We start from the raw sequence: 23,022 nt of genomic DNA, 5'->3' as shown, positions 1-23,022 counted from the left end.
CAATTAAAACAGTTACTGTTGTCTATGAGGGTTTCTATTGTTCTTTATTTGTTTGTTTGTTTGTTTGATTTGTTTTGTTTAGTTTTTCAGCAGGGATGTATTTAATCTCACAAAATTTTATTAAGAGATCACACAAGGAGGTAAACAAGGAGGTAGTTCTCCTAAAAAAAATAAAATAAAAATAAAAAAAAAGGGCCTATATCTGGAATTCAGTCATCAGTGTTTCCATTTGGTCTTGTTTCCTTATATTAATGTTGTTCCCAAGCCTATTCATAACTATTGTTACACTTCCTGCTCCACACGAACAATAAATCCAGATGAGTCCTTTTGTTCTCCTATGTTCATGGGTTAATGCCGGATGCTTAATGACCCAGATTTAATACATAATCTTCCAAATCTGTGGCTGTTTTTTATGGATCAGTGACTGGGAGACATGACAGTCTGTTTATTCTTATGTATGAATTGTGGCCAATGAGTCATGGGAACAGACACTAACATCTAAGTGCATGCTGTATTCAGTGAATAAAAAAAAAAAAAAATGCCATGTCAGAGACCAGTTATTAGACATTACACATGGATTCCTATTCAAATCCAAAAAGAATCTAATGAATCTAATGTTACAAAGACTCTAATTGGTATACAATTTGAGCCTATGTGAGCATCAGGTTATCTATTGGCAGTATCAGACTCCAGTCTCACATGGCTACAGCTTTGGGGGGGGGGTGTTTGTATAATCATTGGATATATTATCATGTGCCTATCGAAGTCTGTATTGGCATTTCAGTGCCATGCAAACTGGCACAATTTTATTTTTGCCTATTTTGTTTTTAAATCCAAAAATGCAATGCCTTTTAATTAAAATTAAGATGCTCTCGTGTGGTCTTGGTTTGGATACATAAGATGCAAACATGTGACCAGTTAAAGGAAAAGTTGTTGGCTCTGTTATGCTGTCAAGGCATTTTGCTAGCATGGCAAACGATGATGCCATCATCATCACCAATGGAAGGAAAATCTTTAGGAAGACCAGGGTTCATCCTTCAGTACAGTTCCACAGTCTGTGGTGTTCATCGAAGCTCTTAAAAAGACGTTGTTTTATCCACATACAGATGTGATAGTTTGTCGCCCATGTGTATGTAGCCACATGACTGTAATGAGACAGTTAAATCAAGATTCATGTGGGTTTCTTTATCCAGTGTCAGCAACATGTCATCAGTGGCTTCACTTGGCACAGAAGTGTTGCTAATAGCTGTAAAAACAGCAAAAGGTGTGCATCTGGCTTGTGGTGCTAATTAGTTTTTATCACTACTGAAGTGTAGCCAAGAGAGATAGTTAAGGTGAATTCATTAGTGCATAGTCTTCTCTGTGAGTGTAAGCGAGAGAAAGTCTTCCTGTTAAAATGGCTTTATAGCTATGTCCCAAATTTAATTAGCATATTTAGTGTGTTCACATTGGGAAGTTTGAATAGATGGAGTCTAATATTAAAACCCAGAATATAGACTATAATCAAGTTTAGGAAAGAACAATCAAGTTCTGAACTTGCCTTTCACAGTTTGCTTTACATAGCAGAAGAAGAAGAGCAATTAGATGCTATTGTGGTATACATTTCTCGAAAAGGCATACACACTGAGCAAGACTGTAGCTACACCAATAATGCACCTCTCTTGTAGGCTGATTAGCATTTCCAAATTGTCCATAGTGCGTGTGCAATCGTGCCCTGCGATGAGCTGTGCCCGAGTTCTCTGGGATAGGCTAGGGTTAGGGTTAGGGTCAAGCTCCCCACAACCCTGTGTAGGATAAGCGGTATGGAAAATGGCAGGATGGATGGATTTCTTTAATGGAAGAAAATGTACAATAATGTTGGTTATTGTGATTTCAAATACAACACATGAATACTGAATAAAAAGAAAAAAAAAATACAAAACACAATTTATATAAACTAGGATCACCTTACTTCATGTTATGGAGAAGTTCGTCTTATGTAATAATGAGTTATGCATCACTTTTGGTATGCTCTCCAGAAAGTTATCACTGACAGACATAATTTAGTTAAGGTTACATTTTATTTGCCTTCTACATGGATTTGCTCATCTGTGTTAATTCCTGAAACATGGAAAAAAGAAAGTGCAGTGGAATTATTTTCCTGAATTACTTGGTCAGTCACAACGTTGTACTCTCTTTGGCTTGATCTTCTTCAGGAACCCATTAAACAGAGCCTTTATTTGAAAGTGAGAAATGTTAGCTATACAAGAACCCTTGAGGAACCACTTCCCTAAGAGTATAATTACTTAGATGAGGAGTTTATTATCAGTGACTTCCTATGAGCCTCATGAGTGTACATTCTGCTACCAGAAATAAAAACACTCCACTTATTTTCAGAGTTAGAACCACTATGAGGACCTGGATAGTTTACTTTTGTTTACATGATGATTTTGGCTCTCACACTGTCTAATTAGGCGGAGCCCATCTGAAATCATCCTTTGTTAGTTTTCTTTCTAAATGACATTGTGAATCAGAGCAAGCAAATATACTGTGCAACCCTGATCAATCTGATGCAATGGAGGACTCAGCTGTGAGACATCGTGGGTGTTTGAGTTTATAAAGCAGGATCCACATTAAACACCCGGTAAAGAGATTTGATTTGAGTGCTGGTGCCCACTCCTTAAAGAAGGCATTTATGAACTGCACTTAAAAAGTAATCAAGCAGTATTTAACAGGCCCTAGGAGGGCAAACTATTCATTTATATGATGTCAGTAAAATTGGACGTATATACTCTAGGCATACTTTGTAAATTCAAAAGAAAACCCAGCACATGTGGAGGGAAGTGGAGAAATGTAAAGTCCCTAAAGTCCCTAATGGATAATTGATCCTATGGGTTAAATAAATATATATTATATATATATATATATATATATATATATATATATATATATATATATATATATATATATATATATATATATATATATATATATATATATATATATATATATATATATATATATATATATATATATATACCAGAGTGTCATTTGGACCACAATAATACTTATTGTGGTTATATACATTATCTGAACAAATTGATTCTCGTTTCATGTTTTGAAAGAACTCTGTACATGCATTTTGTTGAAAGTATCTATTTACATGTACTTTACATGCAACCCTATTCAAAGTTGTTAGAGCAATAGTTTGGCATTGCTTTAGATTGTTTAGCTGAGTGTTTAATCATACTGAATCTGTTTCGTACATGGTTGTCCATTTCAGGATACTGTCCTCCATATGTCTTTACTCAATAGACAGAAAGTAGAATTCCTTGTTGAATGACAGTAAATATAGCTCCACATCTGATATTATGCTGTGTTTACACCATGTTGGAATTACCATAATTACTAGATAACAATTTGGATGCTCTACCTGGAGCTGTTCACGTCCCCGGACTTGGACGTATGTGTTTCTATATGCCAAAATGAATCCCGGTAAGATGATGCTGTTGACAACTGCAAAATACATCATTACAACATTAAATTACATTTTTATGCTATTGTTAAATATTGAAGAACACTGAAAGCACAATAGGTAACAATAAAAATAACATGTTGTTTAAACAAACAACAACAATAATAAAATAATATAATAATTATACGAATTATGCAGAAATATGAAATACACAGAAATATTTTCTACTTAACTACATTTTACTGCTGAAGCCTCTGCCATTTTGTGTGTTTCCACATGACATTGCAGCAGTCAGGTGGTACTAATCGGAGCTCTCCGAAAATTTCTAGATTACAAGTAATTACCAGTTCTACAAGGACAGGAATGCTTTTCACAAGTCAGAATCTCGTAATTAGGGTAATTAGGACATGGTGTGAACACAGCTTTGTTCTTTTTTTTTGTTTGGTTTAGTATTTGTTGCTGAATGGCAAAATTCACAATGATCTCATAACAGAAGCACAGTTCATGTTGCACAAAAATAATTGTAAGGTTGAACGGGCGGTGATAAGAGCATCAAATTTACATTTTTAGGAAGATGCACCATCATTTTTATTTTTTAAAGCAATTATATTGTGTGTTCACTTGTACATTTTTGGCCACATGCCACCACTACAGCCTCTTACTCCAGCTACATTGGTCAGCTCAAAAAAAGTGTTTGTGACTCAAAAAAAGTGTTATTTCACTTAACTTCAATTTAGTTAACAAGTCGTGAAACAAAATGGGCCAAAGGTATTCAATTCAAATGTGTAAAGACCAAGTTTCATAAAAATCCCTTCTAAATAAAAGTCCAGATAACTGACTATCATGACTGAATGGCGACAACAGTTACCTTTAATGCATGACCATTAATGGTTTGTTCATGGCTACTGTCTTATTTTGCCAGTACTGTAGTGCAGTGCTAGGTTCTCAGGTCCCAGGGTCCAGAGTTGTTTAATTTTTAACATAAAGCATTTCAAATTTTACTTTAGCAGTTCTTTAAACGTAACCTACTGGATTTAAGTTAGTTTAATAAAGAATAGGTCAAGTAAACTTAACCTTTATAAATATAAGGTATAAGCTGTACTCAAAGCTTTTCATTGATGATAATTCTTCTATTATCTATCATTCTATTAAACAGATTTCAAAAAGCATTACCCATCTCATTTGCTGAAATGCAAATCTAATTGAGATAGGCCTCAGACTGGTTTACTCTGTTACGATTGAGGTGTAGATATGAAGGTTTTTACCCTAACTGAGCTGAGTTAAATTATGAACTGATTACTAGGCTGCACCGGCTGTAAACTTAGCTAATGAGACCTATATAATATAAATGAGACTCATAACGAGATATGAGAATTTGATGTATGTACATTAATGACTAACCCATAAAAATCCAACAGTAACCTGAACAAAACCCTGATGCTGGGAAATCCGGCAATATTTCAATGAATAACCCATAAAAATCCAGTTGGATTGTGAACAATAACATACCTATGACCTTCCACTGAAATCCCATATTCAGTGATTCAGCTAATTTTCAGAGATCTCATATTCAGAGATTCAGCTAATTTATGTTAGAATTGCACAAATTTCCACTGGGAATTCCACAATATAATTCATCACAATTCATTTGACAGAAATCTGTACCAACTTCTATTACATTGGCGATGAAGTAATTATAGGTCTAATATAATTATAATGTGATGTTAACAGTGGAATACAAATCGCATCTATTCAATTCAGTTTAATTTGTATATCATTTTAACAATAGATATGGTCACAGGGCAGCTCTACAGAAATCCAGACGTGGAATTAGATCTTTAATGAGCAATCCAGAGGCAACATTGGCAATGAAAAACTCTCTGAGACAACACGAGGAAGAAACCACAGATGAACCAGACTCAATAGGGAACTTATCCTTTTCTGGGTGATACTGGATATTGTAATTTATTTGAGATAAAATCATAATAATTGGCCGTCTTGCTTCATGTCTGATTGAATGCTTAAAAGATTTGAATGCTGCAAATAATTCATGCAAAACCATGTCACATAATTTTAACTACACATAGTTCTTCAGAGTACTGGCAATATGAAGAAAGCCCTATTCAATTTTTAATGGATGATTTGTAAACACAGCGCTGATACACTATTATATACCATTTTTTTTCATCAGTAGTTTGAGAGTATTGCTTTCATATGGCAGCTGTTAATATCCAGACTTTCTGTATTTTAGCAGCAGCGTCATTAGTATGCAGACGTAGTACAGTCTTCCTGACAGTGCTAATGAGTCATCCTGCAGAGTGGGGTTCAGGTCAAACACATGGGATTAAGTACTTAATTGTTGTGAGTCTGAGGGGATTACACCTGCAGTAGAGACAGGAAACAGGTTCAATTACTTGTCCTGCCTCAGATCTATTACTGTAAACACACCTAGGTCAGCTTCTGTGAGTGATTCACTACACTGATAATGACAACATGAATTAAAAAGATAAGCGTTATCAGAGCTGTCTCTTTCAAGCCATGTTCTGAACACTGATTTCACTGATCTCAGAGGGAAAGGTGGTGTACAATACAATGAGAATTAAGGGTGCAACACAGTGCCACTATCTGTATCTGTATCTTTTTAGTGCTCCAAATATCTGCATCTGAATCTGTATTTAGATTTGATCCCAAAGTGAATGTGACCTAAACTAGTAGGTTTGTTTGTTTGTTTGTTTGTTTGTTATCACTATGCCTGGGAAACACTGAAAAAAACAACACAGTGTCTGAATTCTGGCTCTGACAGTTTCTCACCCTCAGCTACATCACTAATTGGTCTCAACTGGAGATGAACACGAGACTGTTTAAAAAAAAATTTAAAAAAAAGATTACATATATTTTTATTACGCTTACACAGTTGTTATTTTCTTTGTACCTGCCTGTGATATTTCCTAATGAATTTAATTGCTTCTGTTTCCCAAACATAAACAAACTAGTAGCCTAATTTAAACCACTGCAACTCTGACCAGGAAGTTACTAAAGATGAATGAATGAACGCTGTAAATGTTCTATGCAGTGCCTCACGTCACACACCTTTTGTCTTAGTCTCACACTTGTTCACACCCTCATAAATATCAAAACCTCCTGCAGATGCAACTTTTTTGGTGCTTCCTGTGGTACTTCCAGTCATGATGCACACCTCTGGTCTCGACCAGATGTCCTGTAAAGCTTTCTAACACAGCCCCATCCCCCCATAAACCCCCTCGCCCACCAAAACCCCCTCCTATTTTCATATTTATATCTGTGTAGAACACATTGTTTATTCTGAATAATGTATTCACATCTAGTTACATCCCTAATAAGAATGATCATTATATTAGCCAAATGTTGGGTGACAGAGTTTGCGGGAGGTCTGGAAATAGCTTTCTGTGTGTGTGGTTGGTGTGTGTGTGTGTGTGTGTGTGTGGGGCAGTGGATTTGGCTCACTGAGGATGAATTTATATGTGCATGTAGGAGTGTGAAAGCACAAGTGGGCCAGTTCAGACAGAGATAAATTTAGTCTGTGTATTTTTATTTCAAAATATTCCAATTTGTCCGTTGGCCTTCTGTGACAATTATTTGAGCGAAACAATGGCAGCACCCCTCTCTGTGATGAGTGCTCACCATCATTACGGGCAAAATAGTACACATTGTGTGGCGCAATCAAATTTCAAACATTTGAGCAGTAAGCACACTTAAAGCTCAATTGGTCTTTTTACTAGCATGACTTGTGATGAGCCTCCTCCCACTTCAATAGGTCTTTGGGCACAAAGACATTAGCATCAAATGTCATATAATTGGCTTAATCAGCTCTAATCATGCCAAGGGCATTAATCTGAAGCCAGAAACCCTAAAACCACAGTTTGTTTATTGTTCTTTGTTGCTTGAACGTTCCTCTAATGCAAAAAGACACGCAGGTGTGAATTGTGCATTATCATGCTACCTGCCTAAAGATGTAGCTGGAGACATAATACACAAACTGTGCTTTTCTGCACTTATTTCATTGCATATCTAGTTTAGGGAAATTGAACAGGTGCCAGTAGGCCCCAGTAAGGCCCTTAGAATGTCTAATGTATTGAAGAACATTGACAAATTTCAGTATTCATGTTTGTAGTATTACAGCAACATTCACATTTATTCCCTTAGCCTTACCTCGTACTTCATATTAAACTGGTATAGGGGTAAGGGACAGTAGCTAGAGTGTGAGTGTATTATGGATTTATAGCTTTAATTCTGAAATGAGGCTACAGATTGACTTGGTTATTACACAACATGATGTGTTAGGCTCCCTTCTGTTAATGTGAAAAACAGCAAGCCAAGCCACTGTGGGGCCACTAAAGCACTACATCCAACTTAGAGAATACAAGTGTTATTGTCTATTATGTCAAATAAAATTGTTAAACACATACTAGACTGTACACTACTGTGTTGTACCATAACAGTTACATTTTTAGTATTTCTATTCAACACCCAAATTGGAAGTTATGTAAGGAATAATACATGACAGGGAGTGCTGTTATAGGAAAATATTCCTATATGACTTGGTGGTGTGATGTGAAGCGAAGCAGAGTCACTGTTACTGTTAACCACTCCCGACCACCGCACGCCAACCCCCCATTGTTTAATTCCTCTTACACCACAGAGATGTGCTAACAATTCCATCCATCAATTTCTTTACCGCTAATCCTACACAGGGAAGCGGAGGAGCCTGGAGCCTATCCCAAGGAACTTGGGACACAAGGCGGGGGTCACATTGGATAGGATGCCAACCCATCGCAGGGCACAATCGCACACACCAACACACCAATTCACACACTGTGGGCAATCTAGAAATCAGCCTACAACACACGTTGTAGGTGCTACCCAGTACGTGCCCACTATTTGCTAACAAATATACATTTTAATTAATAAATTAAAGACACATCATGGTTTTTAACCATTTATAGTTATGACGCATCTACAAGATGATAATGATGCTGTATAGGAATGAGCACATTAATATAAACCTTTCAATCAAAGGTTGACCAATCAGATTAGAGAACTCAACAATGCAGTTGTATAATTTGGTATAAATTATTATTATTATTATTATTTTAATGGATCTAGCATCCTGTCCCATTTTAGGGCTTTGGGTCATTATCCCTATCTGTTCGGACTGGACAAGTGCTGCAGTTGTGGACTAATCAGAATTGAAACCCTGCCCTTAAGAAGTGTTAAAACTGGCAGCAGCAACAGTGTTAAAGCTACCTCAGTTTTACAACTCCAAAGCCCACAGGGATATACTTTCAGATGGTAAAACGGCTTCTGAAATCAATTCAGACATATTAAATTACACGGTTAGCATGCTCTATTTCCCTGTTTTTAACATTTTGCAGTTTGTGAACAACGGCAGCCTGTTCTTGATAAGTGTCACTGGTAAAACCATTAAGTTAATACACATGACCACATGATGATTGGTTGGCTGAATCTGTGGAGCAATATAGACATAAGAGTTGTGCTCTATGATGAGAAAAAAATTATGACAGACATGACACTGATGTCAATAAATAACTCATTTAGAAGAGCCAGGGTTGCTATGAGGAGCCACTTAGCAAAGCTGTCAGGGATAAGAGGCTGGAGTGTGAGTGTGCATCATTAAAGCTCAAAATGCAGAACAGATTAAAGGAGTACGAGGCGACTGAAATGTGCATGAATGTGAATGAGGGGCTTGGTAAGAGGAAATATTGTACTTCTAGGAGATCAGCCCCAACACCTGAATCAGAAAGTCATACTGCTAAGGCAAAGAGGAAGAATTTATATGCTGAATTTATTAATATCTCCAAGGCAGGAGTGGCATAAAGCTGTCTTTAAAAGTAAAGCTCCCTTGGCTCAAAACAAAACACACTACAGCATCTGGCCTTCAGCAAGTATTTCAAAAGCCACATGCTGGCATTTCCTTTAATTTTTTTTCTACCTAAGCAGTGATTGTGAAGCATCTGATTCTCAACAACCTTCATTTTCAACAGCAGCCTGATAAAACACTTGATCGAGCTTTATTCAGTGCAACAACAAAACAAACTGAAGTCCCTTGTGCGGGATTCTGACCTTGACTATGGAATGCCGTAGGCAAAAACAACTATGGAATGTCATAGTCAAGACCAATATTAAATAAAAATCAAGTTAATTGATTAATTAAGATTATCAGTGCTTTAAAGTAAACGAAAAGGGTTTCTTTCTTTTTTTTTTTTTTCAAATGGACAACATTGGAGTACATCTTCATCTGAGACATGGCTTATTTTGATGACAAAATATTTCATGGATAAAATTGCAATTAAAGTAAGCTTGGTCACCCTGTCCTTATCAGATGAGTATTAAAAAAGTGTATCACATGAACAAAAACAGTGGCATTATTGTATTAAATCAACAATGCTGTGAATCAAAGTGATTGAAATGATTTCATGACCTAGATTTAGTGTCTTATGGCTGCATTAGGTTGTGCGCACAATAATCACTGTCATACAAAATAAAAAAATAAAATGTGAAAAAAATAGGACATGCTAGATCAATTGTTATTTTGTAACCTAACAAATAATGAGGGTGGAAGCCATATTGTAATTTAAGCCAAATCTGCAGTGATTAATTTGATAATTATAACTAGGACTATACGGCAAAAGCCAAAAGTTTGTGGACACCCGACCATTTCACTTATATGTGTTTTTTAACATCCCATTCCAGATTTAGTCTCCTTTTGCTGATATAATAACCTGCCCTCTTCTGGTAAGACATATCATTATATTTTGAAGCATGGCTATGGGAATTTGTGTTCATTCAGCTACAAGAGCATTAGTGAGATCAGGTAGTGATGTCAGGTGTGGAGGCCTGGGACACAGTTGGCATTCTAACTCATCCTAAAGGTGTTCAGTGGGGTTGAACTCAGGGCTCTGTGCAGGACACTCGAGTTCTTCCACACCAACCTTGGGAAACCATGTCTTCATGGAGCTCACTTTGTGTACAAGGGCATTGTCATGCTGGAACATGTTTGGACTGCTTAGTACCAATGAAGGGAATCCTTAATGCTACAGCATACAAAGACATTCTATACAATTGTGTGCTTTTGGGGAAGACCAACATATGGGTGTGATGGTCAGGTGTTCACAAACTTTTGGCCATATAGTATACTAGCTCTGAGATATTATGATCTTGAGAAAAACCCAATTGTGGACACCACTTCTCTCAGCAAAGAAGGTGTGGATTGCATGCAGGCACTTTTAATCATCTGATTAGGCCACCTAGAAAATCTAATGAAATACCTGCATAACCAGACTCTGAATATGAGAAACTTTCCCACATAAATATTTATATAACTTAATTTACAGACTCTGAATACAGTTCTTCCCATGTTCTAACTTTTATTTCATCCTTGGGTTTTTATTCACACATGCATGAAACTGTTAATAGTTTAAATAAAATAACTTTATGGCACTTATTAAAAACAAGCTTTTGAAGGTTCTTACCATTCACATAAAACAAACGCTTAAATCGGTAGTTGGATAGGAAGCATCTCCTGCTAAGTCTATCAAAGGCAAATTGTAATAAACAGTAAGGGAGCCCAGATTCTATCAATTAACTTGGATATAACATAAAGGAACATTAAACAAATGTGGTGATTAAAAACAAATAAACACATTTAACAGTCACCACAGTGGGAGGCCATATAAGCCCACAACAAAGAAGCACGGCATGCAACTTTTATACACACCAAGATAACTCTAGAGGGCTTGATCATGACAGTATAGATTACCGTGAATGTACTCTTATTTATCATTCGTCCTTAGTAACCGCTTTTTCCTGTACAGGGTTAGGGGCGTGAGGTGGGAAAATGTGTAGTCATGCTGTCATAGCTAGTCTTGCCGGAGTCCATACATGCACTCTGCACGCAATGTATCTTCTTTAACCATTACATGAAAATGAGCACACCTAATAATTTGTGTTTCTCTCTCTCTCTCTCTCTCTCTCTCTCTCTCTCTCTCTCTCTCTCTCTCTCTCTCTCTCTCTCTCTCTCTCTCTCTCTCTCTCTCTCTCTCTCTCTCTCTCTCTCTCTCTCTCTCTCTCTCTCTCTCTCTCTCTCTCTCTCTCTCTCTCTCTCTCTCTCTCTCTCTCTCTCTCTCTCTCTCTCTCTCTCTCTCTCTCTCTCTCCCCCTGTGAACCCTTCTGGCAAGCTTAATAAAAAACAAACAAACAAACACAGAATCAAGCAAACTGTGCATCTCTTGTTTGCATCTGTATTTGTATCTGTGTAGAACATATTATACAATATGTTCTTTCCAAATAATGCATTCATATTTGGTTATGTCCCAACTAACTACTTAATTAATCTCTGAATATGGCCATTATACTGTTCTTCTCCCCAAGTATAAAAGTATATACACATATTCTTATACTAAACCTTTTTCAATAAGGTTACAAACAACACACCATGGTGCACCCTTCCAAACTGTTACTTCAGACCTCATTCTTCAAGATGCTTACAAGTTCATTCATGTCCAAAAAACTGAAGAATGTCCTGGTTTTGTCAGCTGTGTTTTTCCTATGGCGAGGTGAGACTCGGGAGTCTTGTAGAGCAATCCAATGCCCAGTAAAAGCCAGTCCCCCTGATCTGAAGGACACACACTCTGTTAAACCTGATCTGCACTACAGACCTATGAAAGCTTGAGGATCCTTGTAAAATGAGTTGGGTGGTTTAGTAACAGGTCTGTTAACAACACGAACGCTTGAATGTCATAGTCACCATGGGAACAGCAAGCAAATAATGCCTACGTTCAGGTTGTAATTGAGGTCAGCACAGAGACGATGATGTATGAGAGGTTAGGACAGGAAGAGAGGCAGTGGGACTGAAAGACGGAGAGTTTTTTTTTTAGTTGAGCCTCAGGGGTTTCAACATCTGAAAGTGGCTAGCCCTGAGGGCTGGTTTCACTGGGAGAATGTCACCGTTGATTGATGGACTCCGCCGTTACATCCATCTTCCCATGTTGCTCATTGCTTTTCAAAAGGAACTCCGACGTAGCTGTCCCTGGTCAAATGACTAAAGACGCCATATCTACTGCAGCACATATATCTGGAAAATATACAACTTGGAGAAGCTTACAGGAGGTTTTAAAGGATATCATGACACATTATGTTATATTTTGTCGTAACATTTAGTGAGACGTAGAAATACATAATCTGAAAAAATATTGCATGTATATGTATATAGCGGCTTAAATATTATTAAGTCTGTGCAATCTTGATATATCTGAGTCAATATAATGAATAATTAAGAGTATATAAATAGAAAGCTTAAATCTTCAGACTAAACATGGAATACAACATCTACAGGGAATTCTGTGATGCTCTTACCAGTAAAAAAAAACAAACAAAAAAAACACTAAGCCTCTATTTGAGATTGGTTTATAAATATCTGCGAGCACCAGCTGGCTCTCCTAGAGAGTTAAAGAATAGGAAAACATCACCTGGTCTTTTTTCAGTCTTCAAATATCCAGTATGTGTGAGTCTGTGGTCACTGTAGCCTCAAATTCTGGTTCGTGGCTGATTGGAGTGGAACCCAATGTGGTCTTCTGCTGTTGTTGCCCATCTGCCTCAAGGTTTGGCATGTTGTGTGTCCTGAGATGCTTTTCTGTTCAACATTGTTCTGAAGATTGGTTATTGAATTAAGTTACAATATACTTCCTGTCAGCTCAAACCTGTCTGGCCATTCTCTTCTGACCTCTCTCATCTACAAGGTGCTTCTATAAGCAAGTCTGACACCAACAACCATTACATTTCCCCCTCATTTTCATGTTTGATGTGAACATTAATTGATACTCTTGACTTCTAACTGCATGATGTTACATTTTGCACTGTTGCCGCATGATTGGCGGTATAGCTGTTTCTATTAAAGTGGCCTATTAAAGTATATACTGTAGGTCCTACAGGTAGCCTACCTGTACTGTATAAGATTTGAAAAGGAACTTCCTACAATCCACGCACAGGTTTGGAGCAAAACTGCCTCTTCTTCACATAAACACACGCACACACACACACACACACACACACACACACACACACACACACACACACACACACACACACACACACACACACACACACACATTCTTAAGGATACTGTAGCTGTTTGAAGTCTTCCAGGAAACACCACCTGAGTATTTTTTGCCAGAATGTTTGAACTGTCAGAAGGGTGAACTGTCATCTGTGTCTTGCTCCTCATTCAAATGACCAGGTACAGTATCTCCACCTGTACAGTGTCTCCACATGACCCTAATACATTACCAGTCTCTACAAGCCAGTGTGAGGAGGGGACTGAATGTAAAGGTTGTAGAAGTAGGGAGTATTAGGAAAAGCGATGGTTTGCACTGGAGTGTGAAGCAGACAGACTCCTGGAACATGTCCTGAGCCCTTTTCTTCCTTTTATCAAATAAACTCCATCCGTCCATCCATCCATCCATCCATCCATCCATCCATCCTCCATACCACTTATCCTACACAGGTTTATGGGGAGTCTGGAGCCTATCCCAGGGTACTTGGGGCATAAGGTGGGGGACACCCTGGATGGCACAATCACACACACATTCACACTCTATGGACAATTTGGAAATGCTAATCAGCCTACAATGCATGTCTTTGGACTGGGGGAGGAAACTGGAGTATCTGGAGAAAACCCCTGAAGTACAGGGCAAACATGCAAACCCTGTGCACACAGGGCAGAGGCAGGATTCAAACCCCCAACCCTGGAATTACGAGGCAAATGTACAGTCTAAGAAATTGAGCAAAAGTGAACATTCTACCTTGATTTTTGCAATGACAAATTTTGAATGAAGCACTATTCATTAAGTATATATGCTATAGGATGTGGAACAATCTTGCATGTTTGATATAGGTTTTATTTATTTTTTTGTGAAATATTCACATTTAGTCATTCCTGACTGAACATGATTTGAACCAATGTACTGTATTTGTAGACAAACAAAATCCATTATACCCTTTAAAAAGCTTTCTTGTTTCAAGAAACTATTCTGAAAGAAGGGATATAATTGCATTATGAATGAATTTACTGCGAGTTGCCATCCAAAAGGAGGTGAAAGATAAGCCTCTCTATTCTAAACAAAGAAACTCATTTATTTTCCTCCAGTGTTTCAAATGAACAATGTCAGTCTGGCTCTGTTTCTGACCCTCTCCTTCTGATAAGCACAGTACTCCGATTACTTCTTCTCCTTTTCTGATGGAATGAAACAGAAATGCTTGAATTAAACCAGACAGAACAAGTGATAATGGTGCTGGCAGCAATATTCATGAAGGATGAAAGTGTACTGAATTTTAATATCCGGCTTATTATTCGAGGAAAACTTCAATATGCCACTATAAGACATGCATGAATAAAAGTGCTATTGTGTGAAGCAATGGCATAACTAGCGTTGAAATGTTCAATCTATTGCATAGACATTAAGTATACTTGGAGAGTTACATTTAATTTCTAATTTGACTGCTACTTTAATCACATACTGTATATATAAAATATTCTAAAATTGGACACAACCAAGAAGTAAAGGGGTGGACAAATTGCTAGCCTGGGTGCCCAGGACAAAGACGTTACTTATCCAGTTATCGGTTATTCATTGACAGTTTCTCAGCAATTAAACGTTAACTTTGTTCAAATGGAACTTTCATTATCCGTTCATCCATACATTTTTCATACCACTTATCCTTCACAGGGTCATGGGGGATCCTGGAGCCTATCCCAGGGAACTCGGGGCACAAGGCAGGGAACACACATCGCACACACACACACACACACACACACACACACACACACACACACACACACACACACACACACCCATTCACACACTACGTACAATTTGGAAAAGCCAATCGGAGTATAATTCATGTCTTTGGAATGGGGGAGGAAACCGGAGTACCTGAAGGAAACCCCTGAAGCACGGGGAGAACTTGCAAACTCTGCACATGCAGGACAGAGGCGGGATTCAAACCCCTAACCGTGGAGGTGCAAGGCAACCACTAAGCCACCGTGACTGAAAATTACCAAAATTAAGACACTACCTAGAGTCAAATAACGTCTTTACATGTTAGAGAACACCACCGCTCATAGCCAAAGAGTTTCTGCCTTTTTTTAACCACTAACCTTATCAGCAGAGGATAAAGACTCTGGCTACATAAAGTAGCTCCTCCCAAGGACTCAAGTTCTAACTTATTTTCCATAGGCTGTATGAATACACATAACTAGCTTGTCATAATTTTAACCTCATAAACTCCCAGGATTCATCAGTGGATCCTGACTTACAGTAGATTTCTAACTCACATAAATACACACCTTCCCCATTACTTTCACTGTAACTAATTCACACTAGTTACTGAGTAACATGCTTTATTATAAATAGCTGTGTAATAATCTACAAGTTAAACTCAGAGGAAACTGTGCATTGTTTTGGTAAACTACTACAGGCTAAGAAATATCTTCTTAATAAGTCTGAATTGAATAAGTAGTTAAATAATTGAACACACACTCCTGCCTTAATATTATCTAAACAGACTTTGTTGGCATGGTGAAATACAAATACTGTGATACTGGAGCGTAAAATTTTCATAGTTTTCATAGATATTTTTTCATAATGTTTTATATGTATGTTTTAAACAATTTTATTTCTATAATATTTTTATCCTATAATATATATATATATATATATATATATATATATATATATATATATATATATATATATATATATATATATGTTTTGTTTAATTATTTGAACCTTTTCCTGGTGGACATGTTTTTATATCTTGGTTTGGACCAAGGACCAATGCCCCCACAATGAAAGAAATATCTGAGAACTCTGACCTTGCAAGAACATTTGGCTAATCCCCATGACACTGGAGCCCTTTTTTTGTTGTTGTTTTTTTTTGGTTGTTGTTTTATTAAACAAAAACTGCAGCTAGTTGTTACTGAGGTTAATGATATGGTTAGATTTAGGTGTACGTATAGCATTCATTAGCTGCATTAATAATTATTTTGATGGAAAGTCCTGGCAAGTATAGTAAGACAAACATGGGTGTGTGATAGCCCTAATGGCTTTTTATGCCCCATTGTAGCCCATTCCCTCCCTCTACTCATTCTCGCCTGACCTTAGCTTTTTATCTCTAGTCCTTTCTTTTCTCTATTGTCTTTGCATGGCAGAGTTGGTGATAAAGTGATGACATAAAAGTGAGCTAAATGCCAATGCCACTAACAGATGTGTGTTTGTAGACCTGTCAGAATCCCATTAGCTCTGTGGCCACCCTGCAATTACAGAGACTACACAAATAACCTCAAACTAAATACCTAACTAACAATGTTTGGCTTCTGTTTATGGCAGTTTTGGTTAATGCTAATACGTTATATCTGACTGTGTATTCATCATTCATTTGATCTTTTCATAGCATTGCATATTAATGAGATTTGTGACTATGAATGACTGCATGGCTGATAATCAGAACTAAACTTGTTCCAGAGCAATCGTTTTTACAAAACATGTTTGTCTAAAAGTATTGAAGCAAAGATTTGTCATACACACCTCCAAATATTTAAAAACGGGTCTTACTTAAGTTGTCATTCAAGCACCAGTGCCTCTTGACAGAGGCATTTATTTAGACCTGAGCATTTATTTAGAACTGAGAACATGAACGGCTCTGCTGCTGCAGATAAAATTGAAATTCGCAGCCGTTAAAGTCTTTAAGAATCTATGATAGCAGCTTAATTTTCTAAACCCAGAAGAGCAACATTGATGAAGGCACTCAACACCCATCTGTTTTTGACAGAGAGACACAATAACGTAGTCATAGAGGTCTCTTTTTTTTGCACACACAGACACCACACGCCACACACACGCCTCAGACACACACACACATACACGCCCTGATGAACTCTGCCCGTGTGGTTAGTGACATATGGAAGCTATCAGCAAATATAGGGATCACCGATTGTACTTGATCCATGAACTCTCTGAGGAACTAGAGCTTCACTGCTTGTTCTTTCTCTCTTTGTGTATATGTACAAATCCAAATCCTATAACATTATGCATTTATGCATTATGCACAGCTTCTTAGTATGCAAATGTACAGTACTGTGCAAAAATATTAGGCACCCTTTTTTGGTACAAACTTGTAGATTTTTATTTTCTTTTTACTTCTACATTATTGAGTCAGAACAAAAACATTTTAGACTCCCTATCATTAGTTTCCCAGCACAAAATTAAATGTTACAGAAACATGTTTGTATGTCAAAGAAAGCAGCCTATTACGTAAGAGACCACTTTACAGACAAAAAACACAATGAAAGCTGCTGGGTTTTGCTTCAAAATTAAGAAGCAAGTGCGACAGTCAAAGTCTCCAGAAGAACCGTGGCTGGTTCTGCAAGATGCTCAATAAAACTTACAGCTTATAAAACTTAATAAAAATATTTTTCCTTTTTCTTACTGGCATAATCTCTGACACATGTGAACACTACAGGTTTCTACACTCCATTCTCACATGTTCCCCAACATGTCCAGAGCATCGTTTCATATGGCAATGATTTGCTACAAAATGCAACCTTATGCCCTTTTGTAAGTAGTATATAAAAAGGAAACAGTGATGCACATCTAATCTCCATTACGCTGGGAAGATGGGCATCAGCTGCTGACATTGCAGCTCTGGAGATAAATTATGCAATCAGCTGAAAGTGCTGGCTATAATCTCTGGAGGAGAGGTTCTTATAGCAATCAGTAATGTCAATAAATCATTATTTGATGACACATGGATCTTTCTGCTGCAATTACCTTTAACTCTTGAATCTTTTATTGAATTATATTGCTATAGATTAATAAGCTTTTCATATATATATATATATATATATATATATATATATATATATATATATATATATATATATATATATATATATATATGTGTGTGTGTGTGTGTATATAAATATATATATATATATATATATGTGTATATATAAAACGTTCACATACATTGATAAACATGACCACTGATGTTCAATGATGACCGATTAAGTCTTCATTGAAGTTTCATCACTAGAAGAATGTATCCTATAGCTGTAGTGCAATGCTGTTATTCTCCAGACTAGTTACTCCAAAACACTGCCTAACAACACTGCCTTTAATCTTTTACACACATACAAAATAAAAGATTAAAGACAGTGTTGTTAGGCAGTGTTTTGGAGTAGCTAGTCTAGAGAATAACAGCATTGCGCTACAGCTATAGGACACATTCTTCTAGTGATGAAACCAAGACTTAGTCAGTCATCACTGAACATCAGTGGTCATGTTTATCAATGTATGTGAGCGTTAAAAATTAAAACATGTACACATTTGTTTATATCCCATGCAAAAAAAAATGTGAAAAAATCCTGCTGACATTGAAAACTTTAAGAGCCTATTTAAGGTTGGACATAAAGCTGGATAGCTCATTGTTTATTACCCACCCAATTGGGCAAACTGAGCCATTCTGTTGGGTCAGCGCTGGACGCCAATGTTGTGCCAATGTCATATTGTTTACTGGGCCAACATTGTGACACCAGGGTTAACAAATGTTCAACCATCTTTAAATCCATCTTACAAATGTTGGCCCACAATTGGCAAGGGTGTTACGAAGAGTGCTCCTTTTCCAACATTGGGAGAGCATTGATCCAGAATTAGTAGAGTTGTTACAAAGAGCACTTCTTTGCTTTGATTGAGCCAGCCTTCGTATAGCTGTTATAAAATGTATGCCTACTGCAATCAGGCATGATCACCTTCATAACTTAACCGAGGTAGGAAACTGACATTAGCCCGATGTCTATTTTGGGTTGTTATGTTAGTTCACTATACACAATACAGTCGGGCCGGCATTGGCAAAGGAGCAGATTTCATAACAGCTCTGCCAATGCTGGCTCAACAGTATTGTGGTGATCAGGTGATCATACCTGATTGCAGTAGGCATTGAGTATTTTCTGTTGAACCGAATACGATGATCCAGTGAATTATCAAAACTGTTTTGACGGCGCATGACAACTGATCTCAGTTATTTATTTAATAGCATCATCCAATATAAAACACAAAGCAATGATAACAAGCATTATTATTCATATTGCAGCTATTTAATTCAACACTGATTACTGTATGCTCACTAATATTAACAGGATAGCTAGATGTTTCTAGAAACAAACTGAACCAGGAATTGGAGTGAGCTTTCTTGGGATTTGATGCTTTTTCATGATGTTGTTTTATAGTTAATTAATGTCACTAAGGCATTTTATCAAGAATGGATTACAAATAGAAAAGCTAAACTTATTTGTTATGGAATATCTTGTTAAAAAAAACATGTACATTTTTAAGTCTGGGCATTGAAGTTACTGTTGGACAATAAGATGAAAATATCACAGTTGATTTTCCTCAGCTTGACAAAGTAGCTTCAGTGTAGTTAGCTACTTGTTCTTTGCTTGTTGCTTGACAGTTGCAAAGTAGCTTCCTTAACACTGATTTTAGGGCACAATGTAGAAAGATAGAATTATAAATCATGATAGTAAAATGCATGTTTATTCCTGAATGTTTGAATGCCAGGTTGTAATGTACAATATCTCAGGAACAAATACATGTCATTTATAAATACATTTTAGATGCCAAAATGGAAGAGACAAAATGAGCTGATAAGGGTTTGGTTGAAGGTCATAAAAATCAACACTAGTGAAGATTTAGCCTCAGGTAAAAATCCATAACCATGAAAATCCAATTAAAGAGCGGTTTATTTGCAGAAAACAGATGAGTGTCTCAGTTGAATAAGCAGTCGATGGGAAGATAGCCCGCTCTCCGAGGGGCCAACCCTTAAGCTCATATTCAACTTATTCATCCACAGACCTCAATTGATCTGAGTGGAGATAAATTGGATCTTATTGGAAACATATGAGAAGAGGCAAGGCTTCAGTGACTAGAACAAACAGTGCTCTAAAAGCCAGTATATGCTTGATTTAACTTCTCACCAGTATTCAGGGACATTAAAAGGCAATCACTGAATTACAGAAGCTTTAGATAGAAAATAAAGACAAAGTTCATGAGTGTGTTCCTGGATCTATAGCAAATGGGATGGAACTGAAAGACTAAAACCATTCGAAATACAATAGAACCATATTCATTCATCTTCAGTAACCGGTTTGTCCTCAGGCTAAAATGAAATATATAATTAAATAATATTTCAGTCCTGTATACAATGTTGCTAGCTAGTTTCATTTGGGGAATAAAAAAATGTTAGTTACTTTAGTTTTCAATGATAAATAACCAGAATTATAACGTTCTAATATCGGAACAGAGGTCCTATTGAGTTGAAATATTTGTGTAGGCAGTAAGCAGTGCGGCTAATGATGATTCAGTGCTTTGGTGTGATTGCACTTTTTGAGCTGTAGCAGCAGTGTATAACAACCTTTTTACTAAGTCTGAATTTTTTTCGCACACATTTTTGGAACGATACCCAAGTGTCATTACTTGTGCCTGTGAGTTTGTGTGTGGTTGCTTGTTTGCGTGCGGTGTGTGGGCTGACTGGAACACTCTCTGTGCCCCATGAAATTTAAGCCAAGAGAAAGAGAGAGAGAAAGAGAGAGAGAGAGAGAAAGAGAGAGATACAGACAGACAGACAGAGTGGGGGTGGCACTGTAGACCTCATTAACCTACAGAGTTCATGCTGAGATGAGTGCATAGGAATAGTCTGTTTATTTTTGTGTTTATATGATTTTCTATCATGTCTGTGTGTGTGTGTGTGTGTGTGTGTGTGTGTGCGCGCGCATGTGTATGTGTTGTTGGCATTCATTTGCCTACAGAGTTTCTGCTTGAAAGGTGTGCTTGGGAATAACATTTTCATTTGTGTGTGTGTGCGTGTTTGTTTGACAGGCGTGTGTGTATTTCTGTTGGATGGTGTGTGTGTATGTGTGTGTGTGTGTGTGTGTGTGTGTGTGTACCCCCATTTTGAGCTCAGTATACGGTCACACCTGAAGACACTTTCAATCCCTCCACCAGCCTCTCACCTTGAGGACGACACTACAGAAAACAAAAATATTACTTCATACTCATTTTATCCTGGTTAAGGCCATAGTGGATTATTTAGTGGTTCCTTTCCTAGGAACACTGGATGTGAGGCTGGAGTACACCCGGAATCGGACTATTCGTCCCATTTGGTATATAAATTCAGTTTTCTGCTAATTTTGTGCTTCGATCTCCACAAGAGGCTGTTTTAGGAATGTTTTCTAATGAGGTGTATGGGGAATCTTAGAATGATATAGTGAAAGTCTTAAAAGTTCATAATGCTAATTATTCCTATCATTAGTAAATGGCTAAACAGTTCAGCAGTAGAGGCAAGGATGACGGATGAGCTCATGGAGATGGCTATTACACATTAACGACTGCAGGGATCAAAGGAGACAACCCAGTCTATATAAATGTTTAACTGAAGACATTTAAACAGGGGATCAGTGTTTTATGGTGTAAACCTATATTCCCAGTGGGAGCATGGGGACTGGGGACTGGTGCTGGATGGAGAGCAAACTCCTGGACAATAAAACCAGAATACAATCACTGGTGATCCATAATGGCTAAGACGATGCCACTGGAGAATATGTCCACATCCCTTACATGGAGACATCTTTAACCCTGTCTGGCAGTCAAAAACAATGAAAAATATCTGCTTTTACACTGAACTGATAAAAACTGAGCTGAACACAGAAGCCAGGAAATCGATCTGAAGGGAAATTTGGAATGCTACTGGGACAGCCATTTATTCTGTATTTGACCATGTTGTGGCCTATTCATCATTACTCCTTCCCCATAGTGCCCCCAAATAACAGCCACTCTTCCCGAAAACCTTCCAATCACGTGAAATTAATTTTCCTCCCGTGAACCAGACCTTAATATCCTGACAAGCAATTTGTGATTGCTACTTTGTTTTGCAGTTGCTGAAAAGTCGAGAGCTATTAAGGGCCTCCCAGAATAGCCGGAAAGCATGCCGTAATAGGAAACCGTAAAAGATATATTAATACACCATTCCCATTAGTTCCAGTGTGAGGTACTGCAAATAACCACAGTGATATCTTTGACCTTGCAGCAATATAAGGATAAACTTCATCTTATTATTCTTTTAGCCACTACTAACCCAGTAAGCATAGATTCCAAACAGAAATATCACTCTGTGAGCATAACAGTTTCACAATTTGCAGTGAAGACAATGTCCCCGGGGGGCGGTGTAATGGAAGGAAACAATTTTCTACACTTACATAAAAACTGAAAACTTGTGTGTCTTAGAAAATTGATATTGACCTCGTATACCAATAATTCTGTGCAACAGAAACCTGAAATTATGTTTGGCCATCCATCAAAATGAAAATGAAGATATTCATCCCAAGAGAGCACTTTCTTTTTGACAGAGTTCTCAATCATTTTAATTTGAAGCAGTTACAACAAGGAAATGGTAGTATTTGC

This window comes from Ictalurus punctatus, chromosome 4 (assembly GCF_001660625.3).
Source record: "Ictalurus punctatus breed USDA103 chromosome 4, Coco_2.0, whole genome shotgun sequence".
Taxonomy (NCBI): domain Eukaryota; kingdom Metazoa; phylum Chordata; class Actinopteri; order Siluriformes; family Ictaluridae; genus Ictalurus; species Ictalurus punctatus.
This window is presented reverse-complemented; position numbering follows the sequence as displayed.